This window comes from Hordeum vulgare, chromosome 5H, assembly GCF_904849725.1.
Source record: "Hordeum vulgare subsp. vulgare chromosome 5H, MorexV3_pseudomolecules_assembly, whole genome shotgun sequence".
NCBI lineage: Eukaryota > Viridiplantae > Streptophyta > Magnoliopsida > Poales > Poaceae > Hordeum > Hordeum vulgare.
This window is the reverse complement of record NC_058522.1, coordinates 400,674,528-400,699,764: the sequence shown is the minus strand read 5'-3', so window position 1 is coordinate 400,699,764 and position 25,237 is coordinate 400,674,528. Positions and strand designations below refer to the sequence as shown.

General features: G+C 48.0%; 1 long non-coding RNA gene across 1 annotated transcript; it reads left to right on the top strand.

Annotated features, from left to right (window-relative positions):
• Positions 1-21,687: 21,687 nt before the first annotated feature.
• Positions 21,688-24,781, top strand: LOC123395480. The gene is made up of 2 exons (XR_006609766.1): positions 21,688-23,130; positions 23,436-24,781. It is a non-coding gene; the product is annotated as an uncharacterized LOC123395480 (long non-coding RNA).
• Positions 24,782-25,237: the final 456 nt, after the last annotated feature.

Genomic DNA, 25,237 nt, shown 5'->3' with positions numbered 1-25,237 from the left:
AGCCTATCTACACGGACCACTAGACCCACCTAACCCCTCCCTCTGTTTGTGGCCTTCGAATGGCGATCGGACGGATGAGGTCCACCCCACCAATATACATTCCCTATATAAACCCACCTTGTGGAGAGAGCCTCTCACTCTCTAGGGTTCCCCCTTGCCAAAATTGCAGCCACCCCATAGAAAACCCCACCTTCTAGCCCCACACCCATCTAATCCTGAAATCCACCCCTAGCCTCCATTTTAGCCCAAAAATCTGGAATTAGGGGCAGATTTTTCGTCCATCCGCCACTCCGGACATTGTCCGCCGCCACCCGGACAATGTCTGCCCGACCAGCCGCTCCCGCAGCCACACGAGCGCCGAGCTCCCACTGCCCGCGCCGCCGCGCCATCACCTCCGCGAGCACCTGTCGGTGCCCGCGCCCCCGTCGCCAAGCCGTACCTCGCCGGAGTGCCTCGCCGTCGCTCAAACCCGCTGCCGAAGCCCTGTCGCCAACATCCACGCCGACCATGCCGCCGCATCCATTTCCTCCCCGTGGCTCTCTAACCTATCTCTCTTTGTTTCTAGATCAAGGAGCCCCATGGTCGCCATAGACCACTACCACCCCTTGATGGCGTTGCCGCCAGTCGGATCCGGTCGCCACTGCCCCGATACGCCCGCCACCGTCGTTCCCTCGCTCACCGGATCAACCGGAACACAACACAACCGCCCGTCGTGCGTGTTCTCGCTTGAGGAGAATGATGAGGAGCTAGGCACTCGACCTCGCGTGCGTGGGCCGGTCTCCTAGCGCCAGCCCGACTCTCCTTGCCTCCAGCCCAACCACGTAGGCCCAGTGGCCCCGCCGCGGCCTAGCGTCCTCCTCAGACTCCCCCGCCTTGCCTCCTCTGTTGACATGGGCCAGCCTAGCATGGTGGGCATCCCCTGCACCTATCCAGCGCCCAATGCGCTCTATGATTAACTAGCGCTCACGTCCAGTTTCGGGCCCTATTGTATTTTCGGCCCAGTGCATGTTTTTTCCCAATGCATTTTCCTATTTGTCATAGCTTTAATAATAATGAAAAAATGCTACGAATTTCAATTGCTAATAATTAATTAACCATGCATCCGATTAAAAAACTTCATACATGAAAAATGCTTAGAATTTTGTGTAGTTTCATAATATCCAACTTTCACACATGTTCAAAGTATTTAACTTGTTGTTTTCATCTATTTTGCATAAACGCCATGCTAAAACGATTTAATTCATAGATTTTAAGTTGTAACTCTGATTAAAATGGTTTACATATGTAACTTGACTAGAAAAAAGTGTAGAACAACATGGAAAAATTTATTTTTCTGTTTAACAACTCTAAAATTGTGCATAGGCAGAACAGTACCGAATCAAATTTTGCATATGGGGACTTCCTGGAATTGTTATTCGTTGTTCCCGCCTCATCTAAACTTTCCTAGATTTTCATGTAATTTCATAATATCTCGTTGCATCCATGCTTTCACATGTTGTGGCTGTCATTTGCTTGCATTTTGCATCCATGTCATATCATCTTGTGGTGACCATATCTTTTAAACCGTAGCTCCATTCTAAATGATCTATATATGTAAATCGACTAGAATGACGTGTAGAATCACATGGTCCACTTTATTTTGTTGTTTAACAAATATAAAACATGTTTAGTTCAGATCTGAACTAATTTCAAAATTAATACATGGGGTCATTTCGGAAAATGATATATGTTGTTTCCGACCCCATTTAAAATGCCTAGATAGTGTAGTTTATCTATGCTTCACCTCTTGCCATGTTTAAAAACATTTAATATTATCATTTACCTAAATGGGAGTGAACTAAGTTATTCAATATGGAGTTTCATTAATATGAAACTCGTTGCATATTGAGCTTCATTTAATGTGTAGGAGTTGATTGTTGTGTATTGCCATACCATGCATAATTAATTGAACATGCATCATATTTGTATGTGCATTATGTCATGCATATGTGTGGTGTTATCATGTGTTGATTGTTGTTTCCGAATTGTTTCTTCTCGATAGAGTTTTGAACCGCTTCGAAGTGTGAGGATTCATTCGACTACGTTGGTTTGTCTGCTTCACAGATTAGTTCTTCTTCCAAGAAGGATCACAGGCAAGATGATCATTTCCCTAGATACCACTACTATCATTGCCCTGCTAGTTTTCTCATTTCTATCGCTACGTCTCGCTGCCTACCACTTAAATGCCAGCCTCCCAACATTTCCATGAAAAGCCTCTAACCCCTCCACATCCCAACAAACCACTGTTTGGCTATGTGATACGTCCATTTTGCATCATGCTTTCATGTTGATATTTATCGCTTTATGGGTTGTTATTACACTTCACGGTACAATACTTATGCCTTTTATCTCTTATTTTGCAAGGTTTACTTGAAGAGGGAGAATGCCGGCAGCTGAAATTATGGCCTGAAAAAGGAGCAAGTTTGAGATACCTATTCTGCGCAACTCCAAAAGCCGTGAAAATCAACGAGGAATTATTTTGGAATTTATAAAAAATACTAGGCCGAAGAAGTACCAGAGGGGATCCACCAGGAGGCCACGAGCCTGCTAGGCGCGGCCTACCCCCCTGGTCACGCCTAGGGGGCTTGTGGGCTCCTTGTTGGCCCTCTGGCTCCCCTCTTTTGCTATAAGGAGGGTTTCGTTCCAGAAAAAAATCAAGAGGAGGCTTTTGGGAGGAATCGCCGCCGCCACGAGGCGGAACTTGAGCAGAACCAATCTAGAGCTCCGGCAGGATCGTCCTGCCGGGGAAACTTCCCTCCCACAGGGGGAAATCGTCGCCATCGCCATCACCAACACTCCTCTCATTGGAGGGGACTCATCACCATCAACATCTTCATCATCACCAACTCATCTCCAAACCCTAGTTCATCTATTGTAACCAATCTCCGTCTCACGACTCCGATTGGTACTTGTAAGGTTGGTAGTAGTGTTAATTACTCTTTGTAGCTGATGCTAGTTGGATTACTCGGTGGAAGATTATATGTTCAGATCCTTGATGCTATTCAATACCTCTCTAGTCATGAACATAATTATGCTTTGTGAGTAGTTACTTTTGTTCCTGAGGACATGGGATAAGTCTTGCTATAAATAGTCATGTGAATTTGGTATTCGTTCGATATTTTGATGCGTTGTATGTTGTTTCTCCTCTAGTGGTGTTATGTGAACGTCGACTACATAACACTTCACCATTATTTGGGCCTAGATGAAGGCATTGGGAAGTAGTAAGTAGATGATGGGTTGCTAGAGTGACAAAAGCTTAAACCCTAGTTTATGTGTTGCTTCGTAAGGGGCTGATTTGGATCCACTAGTTTAATGCTATGGTTAGACTTTGTCTTAATTCTTCTTTCGTAGTTTCGGATGATTGCGAGAGGGGTTAATCATAAGTGGGAGGTTTGTCCAAGTAAGGGCAGCACCCAAGCACCGGTCCACCCACATATCAAACTATCAAAGTAGAGAACGTGAATCATATGAACATGATGAAAAGTAGCTTGACAAAAATTCCCATGTGTCCTCGGGAGCGCTTTACCTCCTATAAGAGTTTGTCCAGGCTCTACAAAAGGGATTGGGCCACTTTGCTGCACCTTTGTTACTATTGTTACTTGCTACTTGCTATGAATCATCTTACCACACAACTATCTGTTACCGATAATTTCAGTGCTTGCAGAGAATACCTTGTTGAAAACCACTTATCAGATCCTTCTGCTCCTCGTCGACACTCTTACTTATCGAAAGGACTACGATAGATCCCCTACACTTGTGGGTCATCACTATGTTACCGCTTGCTCAGCCTTCTTATAGCATTGCTAGTTGGAGGTGCAGTTGCTTCCATGTGCAAACATGGGTTCCTTGTTATATCACTATAATATTGCTATTTAATTTAATGCACATATATACTTGGTAAAAGGTGGAAGGCTTGGCCTTCTAGCTCGGTGTTTTGTTCCACCTTTGTTGCCCTAGTTACTTGTGCATCGGTGTTATGTTCCATAATTGAGCGCTCCTAACATGCTTGGGGTTGTTATAGGGACCCCTAGATTATCGTTTTGGGATAAAACTCTTCTTGCAAGGCCAAATATTGGTACTACATTTGCCTAATAACTAATAAAATTGCATAGGGACTTGCCTGCCCCCATGGATAATTAATCAACCCCCGGGCGAGTGCTCCTCATGAGTGTTGGTCCACCAACTGAGCAGTCGGCGGTGCCACCTCGGGGCAACTCGAGGCATTTTCTGGCTATTGTCCACTTTGCATAGACAGATGATGCTCGTAGATAGAGAGCGCGCAGCTCTAGATGCAGATCTGGCTCACCGGTGCCTTGCTGGATTTGTTTTACCTTTCTCGGGCGTCTTGTGAGAGGGATTCTGAGGATACTTCGGGCTATCTTGAGGTTGAGGTTTTCCACCAGGAATCCGAGGAGATCACGGGTTTTTCGTAGTCGAGGTTTCCGATGCAGCTTGTGATAGTTTATGATGGACTAGTTGGAGCATCCATGCAGGGTTAAATATTTCTAAGAGTCGTGCTCGCAGTTATGTGGCAACTCGGAAACATTGATTAACACCCGGTCATAGCAAACTTGAAGTAAAATTAATTGAAACTTACCAATTGTGTGTGTAACCGTGACTGTCTCTTTTCATGAGTTCTGCATCCGGAAGAGGACACTGTGGGGTTAAGTTTGACATAAGTAGGTGTTCAGGATCACTTTGTGATCATTATTACTTCTCGTTCGTTTATGCATAGATCACCCCCCTCTTGTTCTTGTGCTCATAAGTTAGCCACTCAAATAAAATGCTTAGTTGCTTGCTGCAGCCTCACCACTTAACCATACCTCATCCATTAAGCTTTGATAGTCTTGATACATTCGGAAATGATATTGCTGAGTCCCTATGGCTCACAGATTACTACAACAATAGTTGCACGTACAGGTAAACTAATACTTTGACGTGAGCGCGATGATTGTTCTATTTGGAGTTTCTTCTTCTTCTTCATCATCGATCATAGGATGGGTTCCATGCCGACAGCCAGGGATAACAAGGATGGACGTCGTTCTTTTATCGTTTGTTTTCATCCGTAGTCGGACCCTGCTCTTCTACATGTTGATCGAATATACTGTTGTATAGTGTTGTTTATGTTGTAGCTTGTGGCAAGTGTAATCCAATTCCATATACTCGTCTATTCTGTACATGTACTTGTAACGATATCAATTCTTGCGAAACAACAAGATGCGCTTCTATCCCTTTAGAGGCCCTCGTGCCAAAATAAGGATATGATCGCATCTTGGGTGTTAAAATACAGTATCATAATATGATACTCAACCCTCTCTTTCTTCATTTAATTTTATGCCACCTCAGCAAAATTGTCTAGTTGGCATGCATGATACTACCTATGATCCTAGTTTAAAAAAAACCGGATCGGACCGACGATCAAACCGGGAAAAACTGGAACCGGAAGCCTCATCGGTTTTTTAAGCTAATAAGACCGTTCTGCAATCGGACTGGAGAAAACTGGTCGGACCGGGCGGTTTTCTAGAAAACCGACGAAAAACCGGGTCATAATACCAGGAAAAACAGGGAAATGTTTAAAAAGAAATCAGGTGAAGTTGGATTCGATCCTAGGTCATGTGAGCAGTACACAAGGTATGCCCACGTCCAATAACCAACTCGGCTATGATACTTTGCTATCCACTAGATGAAAATAATTTTACTTGACCATTGTTTCACACTATATTAACACATATATTACTCAATATTTATTATTCTATTGCTTAAAAAACCGATAATCTAACCGGTGAACCGATGCTCCGACCGGTAAAAACCTGAACCGGCAACCTTTCCGGTTCGGTTTTTTAAACTCTGCCTATGATACTTCCATTACGACCAACCGAAGACAACCAACACACATCAAACACGGGGTTGTGGTGGCCAGCATGTGGATGTAGCGGCCAATCAGCACACCCGCGACTGCATGCGGCTACGACTAACACATGCACGCAACATTTGCGAGTTCGTCACCGCTCCCCATTGTCGTCCACGCTGTCATCAGGAGCCTCGTCCGCCTACCCACTGTCACCCCAAGGCACCGGAGAGAAGAACGAGGGAGGAGGATTGGGTGGTTGTAGTTGGGACCATGTGGATGGTTATGAGATGGAGTGGGGTGTCTCAGGCGCGTCAACAACTCTTCATATTACCCCTAAATTTGGTCTTAGTTTAAGAGTGTCGGTTAGTCCAGCCCTTCAGGAATGATGTGGGGTTTGATTAAGTTATTTATTTGAACAGACAACGATCAGACGGACGTTTCAAACATGTAGGGAGGAAATAGGGTGTCTTAGGTGCTTCTCTAAGAGCATCTCCAACACACCACGCGCTAAAAAAATTAGGGCACCGAAATAGCATTTTAGCACACGCACACGTGTGGTAGCTTTTCCCAGCGCTGCAAAATTTAGCACACCGTTGTAGCACTTCATCATGCATGGTAAAATACAACGTGCCCAGCACAAACAGATTTTCCACTCAACCATAGAACAAGAAGGTCAAATATACACAAAATAAAATCAACAATAAATACTTCAACGGTAAACATTAAAATTCAAATTCAAATCCATAACAAGCAAATTCAAATTCATAACATGCTAAAATAAAAATACATAATCCTATACTACTACTACTACTACTCGGTGGTGTAGTCCGATGACGTTAACCCGTCCTCCCACCGAGGATAGTCCGAGTCCCAGCTCGACGTCGACGGGTTGTCTATCTAGGCATTGGCTAGTGCCTTGCACGCATGCTTGTTTTGCAGACGCGCAACTCGCTCCGCCCCCTCTAAACCCAGAACTCATTCTCGCCGTCGACGTCCTCTGGGAAGCGCTCGCGCCATGTTGCCATGGCGGCCTCGTTTCTCTCGGTGACGAGGAGGCGGCGCTCCCGATTCCGCTGGACGCGAAGGTCCTCCTCGATGACTAGACACGGGGGAGGCGCGACATCCTGCGCCTGATGGCGCGTCCAGATGTCGTTGAAGTTCATCTGTGTCTGAGGCCGCCCGAGGTGCCATGCTGTCGCATGTTACGCGCTGGCGGCCTCTAGGGCAGTTTCAAATCTGCCGAGCCCGAGGCTTGTATCACTGGAGTGGGTCTCCGCGTAATACACGCCGAAGGGACGAAAGCGGACGCCGCCGTAGCACGAGCTATTCCGAGGGCGCGACACTGAGGAGGCGCTGAAAAAGGCAGGGGAGAAGGCGCGGCATCGCCCAACCGCAGGAAAAGGCGACGAGAAAGCGCAGAAGGGAAATGAACGGTTTGATGGGCGCGGAGGCGATTTATAACGCATGTGGGATGACACGTGTCAAAGCTAGCGCGCGTTGTCGCTTCTCTCCACGCGTGAAAAAACATTTTCCATGCGCCAACATTTCGAGCATCTGTTGAAGGACATCGGCGCGGCCACTGACATCAAAACTACTGGGAAACTAGGCCAAGCTCGGTCACACACGCGCGGTAGCGAAGCTGGCTTGCGTGCGAGGCACGCAACCAGACCCTATCATTCCCTATTCGTGTTACGTGGGTACTTATCCCTTGATCCCATTGTAACAGAGACCATCATTAATAAAGATTGTTTCCTCCCTACTTCCTCGTGTTCATATACTCTCTGTGTTCGACTACTTCGTCTATGATGCTGCTCCGCTCCGCAACCTTGGACCGGAATTGCTCGCACGAGTTGCGGAACACGTTATCAGCACGCTTCGCTCCACCAACTCTCCATAGAGCGCGCGTCAAGCCTGCCCCAAGCGGGCTCTCGTCGATCACGCGAAGGTATAATATTCGATCTATCTTCTTGCAAAAATGGATTCCTCTTGTTATCATGATTCCGTTTTTGCGATTAGTTTATTTTTTTGGATTTAATCTATCTATGGTGTGGATTTCCCTCCCAAGAACTAGCTGACGAATACGTCGCCGACCAATTTCAATTTTCTTGGATCAAGAGGGATTTGTTGACTACACTATATGGGAGTCGGTACACATCATGACCCAGATGGTCACGGTACCGCCGCAACGCACCTGTTGTGCCAAGCGGCGTCAAAGTTCCAGATGAACGTGATGAAGAATCAACCCTAGGGTGTGAACGTTGTTGGAGTCTAACCTAGCCCGCACGCACTCGCCTGCCTGCTCGTCCTCTCTGCTACTCGAGCCGGCGATCAGAAGGAAGAAGAAAGGGGATAGACGGGGTAGACCTAGGGTTTCCGGCGCACGAACGCCTCCTGTTTGATTCCCTCGAGCACGAACTCGATACACCACAGCCATTACAACGATGCCCTCTGTGGCTTTATACCCGAGCCAGCGCACTGGGCACGAACCCACGCCTCCACTCGCTCACGGTGATCCACCCGCCTCGCGCGCCCAGGACGTGCTCTGTCGCGCCGAGTCCACGCACGACACCCTGGATCCTCACGCGATCACCGCGCCCGCTCGCCAACGGCCTCCTCCTACATCCCCGCGTACGGTGCGCGCGCACACGGGCACCCCCGTGCACCACACACGCCTACACACGCACACCTACACCGTGTACCCAATGCACCTGACGTGCCCGGCGCGCGCCCACACACGAGCCCGACGCGCCAGGTGCACCGCCACGGTTTATTTCCTAACATTCACCCCCGAAACCGTGGCCTAGAGAAGCATGGGCTCGTCGTCGACGATCTCCCCCCAGCAGAGCTCGCTCCGGCGCCGCTGCTTTCTCCCGCCTCAGACACTCCCTCTTGAAGTGGTCCCGTTCGTTGCAGTGGTAGCAACGCCCGCAACGATTCCCTCGAGCGCTCGATGTCACGCTCCTGTCACCGCCGCGCCCATGCCGCTCCCGCGCACGCCATTGTTCCGCGTGAACATCAGCTGGCCATCCTCCCTCGCGCCGCCTGCCTGTCCGCGTCGACGCAGACGTTCGTCGAATGCCTTCACGTGCCCCAGCGCTTCCTCGAAGGCCATGGTGGAGACGTCGCAGAACTGTTCGATTCCGGCCACCGCCGCGTACAGGCGGTCCAGCACGGAATCGAGGAGCTTCTTCACCAGCACGTCATCCTCGAGCGTTGAATCGAGCCCTGCGAACTGCGCCGTCATGCTACTGAGCTTTCCCGCGAACTGATCGAGCGTCTCGCCCTCCTCCATGCGCAGGAGCTCGAATTCTCCCCGGAGAGTGCCCAGCCGAGCAGCTCTGACTCACAGTCCACGCACGACGCCCTGGATCGTGCCGCGATCACCGCGCCCGCTCGCCAACGGCCTCCTCCTACATTCCCGCGTACGGTGGTGCGCGTGCACACGGACACACCGTGCACCACACACGCCTACACACGCACACCTAAACCATGTACCCGATGCATCCGACGTGCCCGGCGCGCGCCCACACACGAGCCCGACGCGCCAGGTGCACCGCCACGGTTTATTTCCTAACAAACGTCACCGGTGATGCGCCCTGGTTGTACCTGGCCGCCGAGTCGCCGTCGTCACCAAGGCCCTGTTGGCCATGACCGTCGCTCGCCCGGCACACCCAGCCACGGCTGGCCGCAACCATATTGGTCACCCGCGTCACGCCCTGTCCGTGCTTGCGTCGCTCGTGCCGCACACCGGCTGGGCCGCGCTAGTCACGCCCTGCGTGCTGCAGGTCGTCGCCACGAGTGCACGCGCTCGGCTGCAACGGCCGCGCTCGCCGCACGCGCCTCGGCCGCGCCGGTCGTGCTCGCTCAGGCCATGGCCGCGTCTCGCTCCACCGCGTCCTGCTGGCCGGTGTCGCGTGCGTGCTGCAGGCTGCCGCCGCGAAGTGCCTGGTAGCCAAATAGCCATGCGCGAGCTGCCACCACCCCGCGTGGAATCAGATGCACATACACGAGCATACATTCACCCCTATAAATGAACGCACCCACACCCTATCCCTATAAGCATTTTTAAAAGACTAAGCCGGCACATCATCTTGAGATTAACGAAGTCGTCACTAACGCCTTCGTTGTCGACGGGAACGTCTCTTCCCACTGAAAACACATCGCCGGAAGAACTGAAATAAATTCAGGAAAATGCAAGCACCAACGTCAAGTCTAGAACTTAAACTTTGGTGCGTAGGGGATACCACAGTCCTCTTAACCATCCAACCACGGGTTGGTTTGCACTTGTTTTGCTAATAGAATGGAGCAAACGCACAGATGTATTTCCTTTTGACCTCACGTAGTCCTACGTATTTATACGCAACTTCACTCCTGCTAAATTATTTTGTGTATAAAGCCATGGACGCGTCAATTTTAGCAACAAAAAACGCATGTTCTGGCTTTAAAAGAGCTCGGAAATTCATTTTTTTAATGTTTTTCATGTATTACTACTCGTAATATACTACCTCATGCAACATAATTTTATTATATGGTTTTACTACTATAGATTAATTGTTTAGCACTTTTAATTATTGGGTAAAACATATAATAAAAATGAAGTTTCGCATAAATTTTTATTGAATAAGTTTATCTACATCGCATTTATGCAAAAGATTATCTGTTGTAATCTTATTATTTTCGCATAAATTGAGATGGTCGGAATCGTCAATAAGGAGTTTCTTGAGTTGGTCCGGACAGGGCTAAACTACCTGACGTGGTCTTCGGACTGCGAGATCTGGTTCGAGGGTAAGAACCTTCTAAGGGCGATCGGTAAGGGGACCCTGTTGGCCCCCACAAACCCTAAGTTTGTGCGAGAAAATGCCCAAGCTCCGCATTTCCTCCGTCATCACCTTTGCCCTACTATGAAAGACGAGTATATGGCTAAGCGGAGTGCTTCTGGCCTTTGGACCACTCTTAAGCAGCGGTTTGAAAGGCTGAAGTACACCGTCAAGCCACGTGCAGAGGCGGAGTGGATCCGTCTAAGGTTTGCAGGCTTCAAGACGGTTGGGGAGTATAATTCGGCGATGCACCGGATTTGTACAACTCTTCAGGTTTGTGGTACTCGGGTTACCGACAGTCAGAAGATTGAGAAAACCCTATCCACTTTCCATACTTACGCGGTCCAGTCCTCACGGAACTACCGCTACGGAAACTACACGAGGTATTCAGAGCTAATCGACATCCTGCAGGTGGCAGAGGCGCACGACGAGGTTCTGAAGAAGAACTCTATCGTGCAACCACTTAGGGGAGTTCTCGTCAGGAGGTGAACCTCTCAAGGTCCGCAAGCCTCTCTAGAAGAAGAGGGGGTGCAAGGAAAAGAAGAAGGGCCCTCACCCCCCCCCCCTCCTCTGGCTAAGCAGCAGAAGCTGGGCAAGGGGGCGAGGCCTCACGACTGCTTCCGGTGTGGACCGTTGGAGCATTTCTCCCGCCAATGCCGCACACCATAGGAGGTAGTTGCTGTGTACAAGGCTCGAAAGGAGTGCCAGACGCACCTCGCCTTGGTTCAAGAGGAATCACCACTGGCGCCCCCAGTGGCACCCATGATGATCCCTACGCCTCCTCATGCGCCCATCGTGACGACCTCGGATGTGCCCATAGCGGCAGTCTTGGCAGTCTCTAACGACGTTGACGTTGCCATGGAGGTTGAGCACACGGTTGCCCCTACGGTGCCGCCAGTGGATGTTGATATTGCTACCAAGATGATGTCTATCGAGGAGGCGATCACCAGTCTGGAGATTCATGCTGAAGTCAATTGCTTCTTTGTCGAGTCAACTTCGCCTACCTCGTTAGTATCAAGATTCCGTGATTTGAGACAATGCATTCGAATAAATTCGATTTGGTTGTAAGCTCTGTGAGAGCACAAACTTATTCTTTATTTCATGACGCTTGGATGGCATTTATATCATTCATTTATTTCATTTTTTATACATGATAGTATGTTATGTTCTGAAATGTGTGCATTTATTATTAATGTATCTTATTCCTTATTACATTAATTAGATGTCATATATTAGAACGAGTGTGGCGCCCAAATGGAGGAAACGTGCCTTGTTGATAGCGCCACTACACATACCATTTTATGAGAAACTAAGTACTTTGAGTCTATTAAAAAATCTCCGGGAAGTATTATGACAATCGCCGGCTGCGGTTCGAACATAGTTGGCTCCAGACGAGCTATTATCATACTTTATAGGAACAACTTTGATCATTCATGATGCGTTGTTGTACCCAGAGTCGACTCATACTCTTTTGAGCTTTAAAGACATCCGCGCCAATGGTTCCATATTGAGACCGATGATGACAACGGCAAGGAGTGACTCCTCGTCACAAAGCGGGATGCAAATGGTAAACATGTTATCGAAAGGCTTCCTTCATTTGACACACGGCTATACTACACCAAGATAGTAGCTCCGCCCGTGTACACTACCCTTAAGACTATTTTTAGAAGCTCCAAACTTTTCTGCCTCTGGCATGATAGGTTAGGACACCCCGGACTTAGGACGATGAGAAATATAATTAACAACTCACATGGTCATAATGTTAACGTGAAGAACTTCCCGAATCCCGATGATTTCGTATGCTCTGCACGCTCCATGGGGAAGTTAGTCATTCGACCATAGCCCCTCAAGGTGGGGGGTGAAATCCCCGCGTTCTTGGAACGTATCCAAGGGTACATAAGCGGTCCAATTCAGCCCCTCACGGGGCCGTTTAGGTACTTCATGATGCTCATTGATGCTTCCTCTAAATGGTCCAATGTTTGCCTGCTGTCAACATGGAACCATGCCTTTGCAAAGTTGATCTCTCAGATCATACAAATGAGGAATAATTTCCTTGATCATCGTATAAAGTCTATTCAAATGGACAACGCCGGCGAATTTACTTCAAAGGCGTTCGATGATTATTGCATGGCAACGGGAACCAAAGTTGAGCACTCGGTACCGCACGTTCATACATAGAATGTACTTGTCGAGGCATTGATTAAAAGAATTAAATTCATTGCACGACCACTCCTTCAGGGTTGTCATTTACCAACTACATGTTGGGGCCATGCAGTGTTACACGCGGCCAGACTCATCAACTTTAGACCGTCGGCCTACAAGATCCACTCTCGTGTTCAACTCGCAAGGGTCGGCACCAAAAATTTCCCACCTTCATAGGTTCGGTTGCCAGGTATACATACCTATACCACCGCCCCAACGACCAGCAATGGGCCCACTCTGTAAGTTAGGGATATACGTTGGTTATGAGACTATGTCCATAATCAGGCATCTGGACCCCATGACACGTGACTGTCACACGACTCGTTTTGCTGATTGCATTTTTGACGAGGATTTTTTTCCTGATTTTAAGGGGACAGAATCATCCCCTTGATGCTAAAAGTCGAGAAATCACGTGGCAAGCCACGGGAATCCACGCTCATGACCCGCGCACTACTGAGACTGGGAGAGAAGTCCAAAAGATAATAGATTTACAGTCATTAGCAAATCAACTGCCTGGCCACTTTAGTGACTTAAAGACTGTGACAAAATCGCATGTGCATGCGCGCAATGCACCGGAAATGATCTAAATTCCAAAGAAAAATTATGGTATACCCGCTCCGTTCCAAAGGCCTAAAAGGACGAGAGATTCGGCTTCTCAAATCCCAAGTACTCGGGGACGCCTGGCGAAAAAGGATAAGAGAGATTTATTACAGCCTATCACTAAAGTGCCCCAAAGTGAAATGTGGAGCCAGTCGAGACCTCGCACAAGTACGGAAAATCCAGTGCACGAAATTCTGGACTTAAACTTTCCCATAGGGGAAACACCCAGCAGAGATGTATGCGCACACATCGGCGCGGGGAGCCTAAAGGACATTCCTCCCAGAATGGGAAATTTGGTAGAGCAAGTGTTAGCGCCAGATGCGCTCCATGACGAAATGGCCATAGATTATATTTATACGGGAGAGTCTCTGAACCGAGCAACGTTGATTGTCGACATTAACTTTGCTACGAAAATTGCCACAATCATAGATCTTGACCCTGAGCCTAAAATGCTCGTTGATTGCAAGAAAATGTCGGATTGGAATGATTGGCAGAAGGCAATTACTTCCGAATTATTATCTCTCAACAAAAGGAAGGTGTTCGGACCAGTTTGTCGAACTCCTCCCCACATTCGCCCTGTTGTCCATAGGTGGGTTTTTGTTCGAAAGAGTGTTGAAAATAATAAGGTAGTACGGTACAAAGCAAGGCTCGTTGCTCAAGGGTTCACTCAACGACCTGGTGAGGATTTTGAGGAGACCTATTCTCCGGTCATGGATGGAGTTACCTTTAGATACTTAATCTCAATGGCAGTAAACATGGGCTTGAAAATGAAATTAATGGATGTTGTCACTGCTTACTTATATGGTAACTTGGATTCGAACATATACATGAAGGTTCCTGAAGGTATCCCTGTTCCGAACCATGATAGAGCAAACAAGAGTCTATACAGTGTTCAACTTCAGAAGGCATTGTATAGACTTAGACAGTCTAGTAGAATGTGGTATAACCGCCTCAGCAATTTCCTTCATTAGAAGGGCTACACGAGCAATACAGATTGCCCATGTGTTTTTATACGGCGATCCCAAGATGGATTCTGTATACTCTCAGTGTACATGGACGATTTAAACATAATCGGTACACCTGAGGATATTGAGAAAGTGAGTTCCTATCTAATGTCGGAATTCGAGATGAAGGATTTGGGTAAAACCAAGTTATGTCTAGGTCTCCAACTTGAACATTCCCCTGATTGGATTCTAGTGCACTAGTCGGCCCAGAAGGTGTTGAAAAGATTTGAATTTGATAAGGAATATTCTTCTAAGACCCCGATGGTCGGGAGATCTTTACAGCCAGATAAGTACCCGTTCAGGCCTAAGGAAGAGGGAGGGGACTGTGGGACCAGAGGTTCCTTACCTGAGTGCAGTTGGAGCACTCATGTACCTCTTAAATTGTACACGGCCAGACATTGCTTTCGCTATCAATTTGCTTGCTGGGTACAATTCTGAACCTACCAAGAGACATTGAAAAGGTGTTAAGGACGCCTTTCGCTACCTGCAAGGGACCAAAGATCTTGGCCTATTTTATAGAAGGAATCAAGACCTATCCCTTATAGGCTATGCCGATGATGGGTATCTGTCGGACCCGCATGATTGGAAATCACAGATGGGATATATTTTCCTTTGTGGTGGAACTGCTTTCTCCTGGAGATCAACCAAGCAAACAGTTGTGTGGACCTTCATGAACCACTCGGAAATCATGGCACTATTCGAAGCGGCAAAGAAATGTGTATCGCTTCGACGGATGATCAATCACATTCAACAGACGTGTGAGCTGAATACCGTACAAACCCCTACCATTATCTATGAAGATGATGTTGCTTGTGTTGCACAAGTTCAGATGGGTTATGTGAAGAGTAACCTCACCAAGCATATTAGTCCCAAGTTCTTCTATGCACACGAACTGCAACAATTAAACAAGGTGAGAATCTTGCATACTAAGTCATGTGACAATCTTGCTGATATGTTCACTAAATCATTACCGACATCATCCTTTGAGAGGTGTGTGCGTGGAATCGGTATGATGAGACTTAGAGAGATGCAAGGTTCAGGGGGAGAAACTTCACAAATTCGCCACTAAAATCTCGATCCCGATGATTGAGTACTCAACCAGGTGATTGAGTGGATTGTACTCTTTTCCCCTTGAGTGAGTTTTCATGATGTTTCTCACCTAAGATTTTTAATGAGGCAATTCATGCAATACAACAACGTATACTATGTGCTCTATCTCCATATTTTTTCCACTAGATTTTCGTGGTTTTGAGACATGGATATACGAATAATTACCCAAGGGAGAGTGTTGGGAAACTGGGCCAGGCCCGATCGCACACGCGCGGTAGCGAGGCTGGCTTGCGTGTGAGGCACACATCCAGCCCCTATCGTTCCCCTGTTCTCGTTACGTGGTACTTATCCCTTGACCCCACCCCTATATAACAGAGACCATCATTAATAAAGATTGTTTCCTCCCTACTTCCTGGTGTTCATCTACTCTATGTGTTTGACTACTTCGTCTACGACGCTGCTTCGCCCCGCAACCTTGGACCGGACTCGTCGACAGGAGTTGCGGAACAGAAACGATGGTTTTTACCACTCGCGGCTTTTATAGCGCATCATGATCTAATCAACATCTATCTATACCTAATAATAAAGAGGCTATTGCTTCCGTCGGAAAACCCACCGCGACATTTTTATAAAAAAAAACCTGTAATTTTTGTTATTCAACCGGCGCTCCATCATTTATCTCGAACGCAAAAGAAAAAAAACGATTCGCTGCAAAATTATATCCGTACCTCCATTGTCGCCGGTGGTGGAGTCTTCCACACCGCCATCGCCACCACCACTCATCGGAGTGTCACCTCGAAGAGTAGAGGACGCACCACGGAATATCCTCTTCCTCTCTGCGATGTCCTCCTTGTAGTCCTTCCACCATTGCAATTGTTCTTGATCCATGTCCTTCTTGGACATCATCATGTGCTCCTTCTCTTCCACCATGAGTTCTTTCCATACCTTTGCCTCTTTCACCTTGATCATCCTCTCCTCCAAGTCGGCCTTGCGCTTTGCTTCTTCACGTTTTGCTTCAACTTGTGCAAGCTTGACCTCTTTCTTCTTCTCGGTGATAAGAATCTTCGTCTCCAATGTCTTCCTTGTCAATTCCTCTCTTGCCTTCATCATTTGCTCCATCTTCTCCCTTAGGCTTGATGCCTCTCCTTCCATCTTCACCCTTTGCTTGCCCTTCTTGGTTCCCTCGGGCTTGCCCAAGTTCCTCTCCTTCTCCTCATCTTCACTATCATCCATCCTAAGCATTGCCGACTTCTTGGGTGCGGTCTATTGATCCCTCAACTTCCACTTGTCAAAGGTTTGAAGAATTGCCCAAGCATCCTTAAATGGGAATGGTTTGCCCTTGGAAGCGGCCATCTCCTTGTACCTCATGCCGACAATTGTCTCCTATCAACCACACATAATCACATAAGAACCCACCAATAGCATAGTACACACAGATAATCAAAATAGTGAAGAGATATGTACTCACATAGTCACTCTCCACGGTTCCACTAGGTGGTGCATCCCTCACTTGGTCCATGGTCGCACTCCAACGAGCACAAGCGGGCCTCATCAAATCCCACCGGCCTTGAAGCAACCGGTAACTGCGAGAGATGAACCCACTATTCTTCGGCTTGATCCTACAATAGTTGTCCTCGATCCTGTGCCAATACCTTTTACCGGTTTGAACGGTGCCGGTGGTTGCATCCATCCCCACAGAAGCCCAAGCACGAACCAAGAGGATATCTTCCACTTCGGTGTAGTTTGTCGACCGCGCGTGTGGGCGGGAAGCGGCGGTGAATGCCTCCTCCCCTATCTCGGCCACCTCCTCCTCGTCATCCCCTTCATCCTCCTCATCTTCCTCAACGTCCTCACCAAAGGGTTCTAGAGGTGGAGCCCCGAGGTCCACCTCCGCGTCTTGAAGGAGGTCCATGAACGAGGATGGGGTTGCCATTTCCTCGAACACCTCGTGCGCGGCGGGAGGAGGTTCGGCGACGGTCGGGGCCGCGGGCTTCTTCCGCGCCGCGACCTTCTTCCGCTTGGGGGACGCGCCGACGGCCTTGGAGGAAGCCCCTCGCGGCCCACGGGAGGACACCTTCGGCCGGCTCTTCTTGACGGTGGCCGGGGCGGGGACGGTAGCTGGGGCGGGCGCGGCGGCGGCCGGGGCGGGAGGAGGCGGTGTGAGGCCCGCCCGCCGCCGCTTGGCCCCGACGTGGGTCGCCGCCACCACGTCGGCCACGGTCGGCTGCAGGACGGGGCTAGGGGCGGCGGGCGGGGGCGTGACGACGGGGGAAGCCTCCATGGCGGCGAGGCGGTGGGAGGAGCTGGGGAGGCGGGGAGAATTCCCTCCCGCGCGATGTGGGAAGAGGAGTGCGGGTTGGGGGGAGTTTTCCCTCCCAACCCTCACTTCTACAGGCTGGGAAGGGGTTTGAGGGTTGGACCTCTAATTTTTTTTACGGGTTTAAGGGTTTTAAGGGTTCTAGTCTACGCCATTTTTCTGATGAAAACTGTAGAAAAGCGGTTATTTTTAAGGGTTTGAGGGCCTCAAACCCTTAAAAATAACCGCTTTTTTTTACAGTTTTCATCGGAAAAACGGCGTATACTAGACTCAAACCCTTAAAAATAACCGTTTTTTTTACAGTTTTCATCGGAAAAACGGCGTAGACTAGAACCCTTAAAACCCTTAAACCCGTAAAAAAAATTAGAGGTCCAACCCTCAAACCCCTTCCCAGCCTGTCGAAGTGAGGGTTGGGAGGTAAAAACTCCCCCCAACCCGCACTCCTCTTCCCACATCGCGCGGGAGGGAAAAACTGCCCCGCCTCCCCAGCTCCTCCCGCATCCTCGCCGCCATGGAGGCCGCGGCCGCCGCCGCGCCAGCCGCCCCGCCCGCCCCGGCCGTCGCCGCGCCCGCCCCCGGCCCCGTCCTGCAGCCGACCGTGGCCGACGTGGTGGCGGCGACCCACTTCGGGCCCAAGCGGCGGCGGGTGCTCGCACCGCCTCCTCCCGCCCCGGCCACCGTCAAGAAGATCCGGCCGAAGGTGTCCTCCCGTGGGCCGCGAGGGGCTTCCTCCAAGGCCGCCGGCGCGTCCCTGAAGCGGATGAAGGTCACGGTGCGGAAGAAGCCCGCGGCCCCGACCGCCGCCGTCGCCGAACCTCCTCCCGCCGCGCACGAGGTGTTCGAGGAAATGGCAACCCCATCCTCGTTCATGGACCTCCTTCAAGACGCGGAAGTGGACCTCGGGGCTCCGCCTCTAGAACCCTTTGGTGAGGAGGTTGAGGAAGATGAGGAGGATGAAGGGGATGACGAGGAGGAGGTGGCCGAGATAGGGGAGGAGGCATTCACCGCCGCTTCCCGCCCACACGCGCGGTCGACAAACTACACCGAAGCGGAAGATATCCTCTTGGTTCGTGCTTGGGCATCTGTGGGGATGGATGCAACCACCGGCACCGATCAAAGCAGTAAAAGGTATTGGCACAGGATCGAGGACAACTATTGTAGGATCAAGCCGAAGAATAGTGGGTTCATCTCTCGCAGTTACCGGTCGCTTCAAGGCCGGTGGGATTTGATGAAGCCCGCTTGTGCTCGTTAGAGTGCGGCCATGGACCAAGTGAGGGATGCACCACCTAGTGGAACCGTGGAGAGTGACTATGTGAGTACATATCTCTTCACTATTTTGATTATGTGTGTGTACTATGTGTGTTCTTATGTGATTATGTGTGGTTGATAGGAGACAATTGCCGGCATGAGGTACAAGGAGATGGCCGCTTCCAAGGGCAAGCCATTCCCATTTAAGCATGCTTGGGCAATGCTTCAAACCTTTGACAAGTGGAAGTTGAGGGATCAATAGACCGCACCCAAGAAGTCGACAATGCTTAGGATGGATGATAGTGAAGATGAGGGGAAGGAGAGGAACTTGGGCAAGCCCGAGGGAACCAAGAAGGGCAAGCAAAGGGTGAAGATGGAAGGAGAGGCATCAAGCCTAAGGGAGAAGATGGAGCAAATGATGAAGGCAAGAGAGGAATTGACAAGGAAGACATTGGAGACGAAGATTCTTATCACCGAGAAGAAGAAAGAGGTCAAGCTTGCACAAGTTGAAGCAAAACGTGAAGAAGCAAAGCGCAAGGCCGACTTGAAGGAGAGGATGATCAAGGTGAAAGAGGCAAAGGTATGGAAAGAACTCATGGTGGAAGAGAAGGAGCACATGATGATGTCCAAGAAGGACATGGATCAAGAACAATTGCAATGGTAGAAGGACTACAAGGAGGACATCGCAGAGAGGAAGAGGATATTGCGTGGTGCATCCTCTACTCTTCGAGGTGACACTCCGATGAGTGGTGTATAAGTATTTTTGTGTTATGGTATTGAATGGTTTACCATAAGGTAGAGGGCTAATTTTGCTTGCTGAAATGAACTCAGCTGGTGACCTTGCTCTTGGAGATTACACCACAACGACCAAAAAGATTGTTGAGCAACATTCTTATTTTATAATTGGATTTATATCCGTAAATCTTGCATCTTGATTGTTCCAGCTATGCTTATGGCAATAGCTGAAAGTCATTGGTGTTGGGTTGCTCATCATTGAGAAGTGTGTTTGTTCATGGATGGTTGTGTGATGGAGGAAGAATTTGGTAATTTGGAGTGTGCACTGAGCTATTGGAAGTAATTATGGCAGACACACACTGCTTTCCTAAAGATTCTTTATTTGTTGAATTCAAACTGGCTTAGAGGACAATGCACGAGTGTGGTGTACTTATTCTAGCATTTTGTCGCTTCATTTCTCACACCTTCCTGCTTATTGCTTTGACATGCTGAGCCACTAACCAACATCCGAAACCCAATTCAGGTAGGGCAAGAGTTGCTAAGAAAAGGAACCCACACAAAATGGGTAGTCATCAAAATGGGTTCCAAGGGATCAATCATGATCTCTAAAAGTGTTGTTTCTTGTGCATCTTCTTTCAAGGTACTTGCCATGCTGATAAAAGGATATTTGTGAACTTCAACAGAGGTAATGAAAGTTATTTTCCTGAATTGTCGCCGTTCTGGGTCCATTGCGCGCTCGCAGCGATCTGGCTTGCCCGTTCTGCATTCATGTAAAGTTTTTGGTCCTTTTCAACTGGCTGTCAAACATCCGACCGTCTGTTTTGCTTCACACCGTGGCTTTGTGGCTGGGTGGATGACGCCTGGGCCAACCATTTCCGTGGGACCGCGTTACAACATGCGTTGCTGCGTGAGTTTGGATGAAAAAAGGGGTGGATCGTGCTGCACGCGGTGGAAACCCTAGCCCAATCCGTCATGGGACACAGATAACGTGACATGCACGTTTGCATGTCACCGTGTGACTTGCGACCTAAATTCAAATTTAAACATTACGAAAAATCTAAAAAAAATCATGCATGTTCACAGCACATATTAAGATAACCTCTAAAAAATTCAGATCAAAATTCGAAACATGCACCGAGAAACAAAAAAGAGAAACTCAGATGTGAATAGTGTACACAGAACCATTCGTGACTATTCATGACAGATTTCTCTTTTTTGTTTCTTGATGTATGTTTCGAATTTTGATCTGAATTTTTTAGAGGTTATCTTAATATGTGCTGTGAACATGTATGATTTTTTTCAGATTTTTTCGCAATGTTTAACTTTAAATTTAAACCGCAAGTCACATGGTGACATGCAAAGGTGCATGTCACCTGATCTGTGTCCGGCTCGAACACATGACGGAGGACACAGATCAGGTGACATGCACTTTTGCATGTCACCGTGTGACTTGCGATTTAAATTTAAAGTTAAACATTGCGAAAAAAATCTGAAAAAAATCATACATGTTCACAGCACATATTAAGATAACCTCTAAAAAATTCAGATCAAAATTCGAAACATACATAAAGAAACAAAAAAGAGAAATCTGTCATGAATAGTCACGAATGGTTCTGTGTACACTATTCACATCTGAGTTTCTCTTTTTTGTTTCTCGATGTATGTTTCGAATTTTGATCTGAATTTTTTAGGGGTTATCTTAATATGTGCTGTGAATATGCATGATTTTTTTTAAGATTTTTTCGCAATGTTTAAATTTGAATTTATGCGGGTGACATCCAAACATGCATGTCACGTGATCTCTGTCCGTTCGAGCCCCTCTCCTCGAGCCCCGCGTCCCCTTCTCCATGCCGCCTCCCCCCTCCGCGTTTCTCCTCCTGCGTAGGATCCATGTCAGAGGCTGGCTCGAGGCGGGGGAGCGCTGCCTCCCCCCCTCCGCATTTCTCCTCCCGCGTACGATCCATGGCGGCGGCTGGCTCGAGGCGGGGGAGCGGCGGATGCGGCGGCGTCGGCACGAGAGGAGCGGTGATGGTGGCGGCGCCGAGCTGCAAAGAGGCGCCGCTTGGGGAGTGGCTGCTTCGGGCCTGATCTGGGGAGGGTACGAGGCAGGGACGAGGCAGGGAAGGACGCCGTCATCGCCGTCGTAGGTCTTCCTTCTGTTCCTTTTGTTTCCTCTCTAATTCATCCTCTTCCCATCCCTCTTGCTCGCCGGCGGCTGACTCCCCTGCCTCCTCACGTCGCCCTCAAGTCGGAGGCAACGAAGACAGCGTGCAGGCAAGCTCAAGCTGCTGAAACGTGAGCTGAGCGTCTGGCGAAGGGGGATGGCAGAGGTATCGTGGACAAGGACGCCATGGCTGCCTTTGCCGAGAGCGTCTGCATCTTCATCCAGTGCCTCTGTCATGTACTGCCTCCTGCCATGGATCTACTTGTTTTTCCTTGCCTCCACTTTTGCTCTGATTCTTAGGAGTAAACCTAATTGATTTGGTGTATTAGGTTAATTAGGTTGACTGTTTCTTTTTGGGTAATCTGGGTGCGAATTTGATGCTACCGTTACATGTTTGTGGGTTTCCTGGGAGGAGCAAATAGTAGTTGTTAATTTATTGGCACCGTGTTAGCACTGCTGGAGATTAGTTTAATTTATTGGCTCAAATTCTTTCATGTACTAAAATAGTATAAGTGCTTTTGTGTTATGGTATTGAATGGTTTACCATAAGGTAGAGGGCTAATTTTGCTTGCTGAAATGAACTCAGCTGGTGACCTTGCTCTTGGAGATTACACCACAACGACCAAAAAGATTGTTGAGCAACATTCTTATTTTATAATTGGATTTATATCCGTAAATCTTGCATCTTGATTGTTCCAGCTATGCTTATGGCAATAGCTGAAAGTCATTGGTGTTGGGTTGCTCATCATTGAGAAGTGTGTTTGTTCATGGATGGTTGTGTGATGGAGGAAGAATCTGGTAATTTGGAGTGTGCACTGAGCTATTGGAAGTAATTATGCTCTTTTTACCATAAGCAGAATTTAAATGATGGAGTCCTGCTGCTGAAGGACGTGAACAGAAAGTCCTATCGCTGGATGCTTACTGTTCGAATTGCAAGGATTTGGAAATACACGAGTACGAACTTTATTGAATCAGAACACTACAGCCATAACATGTCTCTCTCTGCAGCAAAACGACATATACCCGTATGATGACGTGTCCGATCCAGTCTACAGTGGACTATCTGGTGAAGGTTCTGTAATATTTGCTTGCAGATCGAACAGGTATGGATGAGACAGTTCTATAGGTTTTAGTAGCTCAATGGTCTTGCACTAGCCACATTCGGCTTTGGGTTTGTGCCTTGGTTCAGGTTTTCATAAGCTAAGATGGGGTTTCTTTCCCTTTTGTGATGCAGTGTATTATGTAATGTTACTGCAGACTATAGAGATTTTGACTGGTAGTACATCTTAGTTTGGGCATGCTTAATTTCTTGCCTTGTACTGCATTTAAAGTTCCATTGTCGGTCTACCTCCTTTAACTTTGTATCTTGGTGTTATTAACAGCCATTAGTGTGTATGAACTCCTGCAGACAAACAAGTATTACTGGAACATCGATGGTGATATCTGCTATTGGGTCTGTCTGATATTCATTGCTTCATACCACCTATATAATGTATCCCTTCCCATCTACTTCCTTTGTGTATCACATTGTAACTAAACATCTATGTACCAATAGTAAAGAGTTGGGTGTTTGAATATTCTCACAATACTCCCTCTCGTCTAGGCTAATTTTTTTTAATATTGCTTTTTTTATTCTTTTTGAAAAATATTGCGTTTTTTTCAAAATTTACAAAAATGTGAGTGTCTCGGCCTAGCCAAGACCAATTAGGTCCCGTCGGCCCTGACTAGGCCGATTAGCCCTTATCTGTGTTGGCTAGGCCGACAGCCCTGTTGGCAGTGCATTTGGCATCCTATCGGCCTTGGCTAGGCCGATTAGTACTAATTGGCACTAATCGGCCTAGCCAAGGCCGATAGGTGCATGGATTTTTTCCCACGTCCTATCTTTCCGCCTCCATTTCCCGCCATATCTTTCCCCGTCCATTTCGCGCCATTTTTCTCGTCATTTCTTTCCCGCCTTGTTTTTCTGCCATCGAGTCTGTAAAAGGAGGCACTAGGCTCTTCCTTCATTATCCAGGCACACTTGAGAACACAGACGCTCTAGTCATTATGAGTTTGCCTTGCTCAGATCAAAGCATTAGGCCTAGTAAAATGAAGAGTATGAGTTTGCCTCGGGGGGTGGAAGTAGTTTGTTGTTGGTGCGGTGATCTCTGTAAGGTGAAGGAGGTGACATTTTTCAGTTTGGTTGGGCATGAAATTTTTCATTTGCGTCAATTACGAGGAAGATCCACCCACTTCTATTTCTCCATACATCAGGCCTCCGGTATGCTCAAGTCATCCCGAATAAATATGTTGTTGATATTATTGTTTACTTGATATTTATATTTATCTTTTTTTGGTAGTCACCTCCTCCACTGTGCATGTACTCTCGTTGAATTGACACGCAATAGCCAGACTGGGCGTTGACCGAGATTCGTGAAAGAGGTCGTATTGCATGGGCTAGTTTGGACTTGGAAGAGCGCCGCGCGAAGGCCGAAGCAGAGGAGAAGAGAGAGCAGAGGGCTATGATTGATGTGATGTTGAAGCAAAACCAAGAAGAGAAAATTCGACTGGCAGAGGTTTATAGACAGCGAGAGGAGGCCCGTAATGCTGAGAGGCGGAGAAAAAAAAAGGGGCTCGCGCGGCCAAGGAAGCAGAAGAAGCTGGTGATGGAAAAGAAAAATATCCACGTTGAAGATTTATTTTATTGTATCCTAAAATTGTTGAATACTTTCGGCAAGTTGTATCTTAATTTCAGCAAGTTTTATCCACGTTTGACTCAAGTTGTTGGTACTATATGTGTTATCCGCGCTGAACCAAATGAGCATAGAAATAGAACATGAAGGTGCCTCATACATAAAATAGACATATGTCTCATACATAATTAGATAGCCATGTCTCTAATGATAGATAGAGGTGTCTCATACATAAAATAGACATATGTCCCATACATAATTAGATAGACATGTCTCTAATGACAGATAGAAGCGTCAATCACGACGTCTGCCTTGGCGCTCTGGGGTGTGGGAGGCGTACTCCATCCAAACCTGGGGGGTAATGTTACAAAGAGGAATCTCGGACCCACCCTGGTAATTCTGTGTATCCTGTGTGGGCCATGGTGAAGGAGTTGAAAACATGTCCAACCACATGTTTTGCTCCGATAGTGGCTCTTCTTGTTCACTCGCGCACCCAGATCCAGACGCCGACGCCTCGTGATATGCATAGGATCCTGTA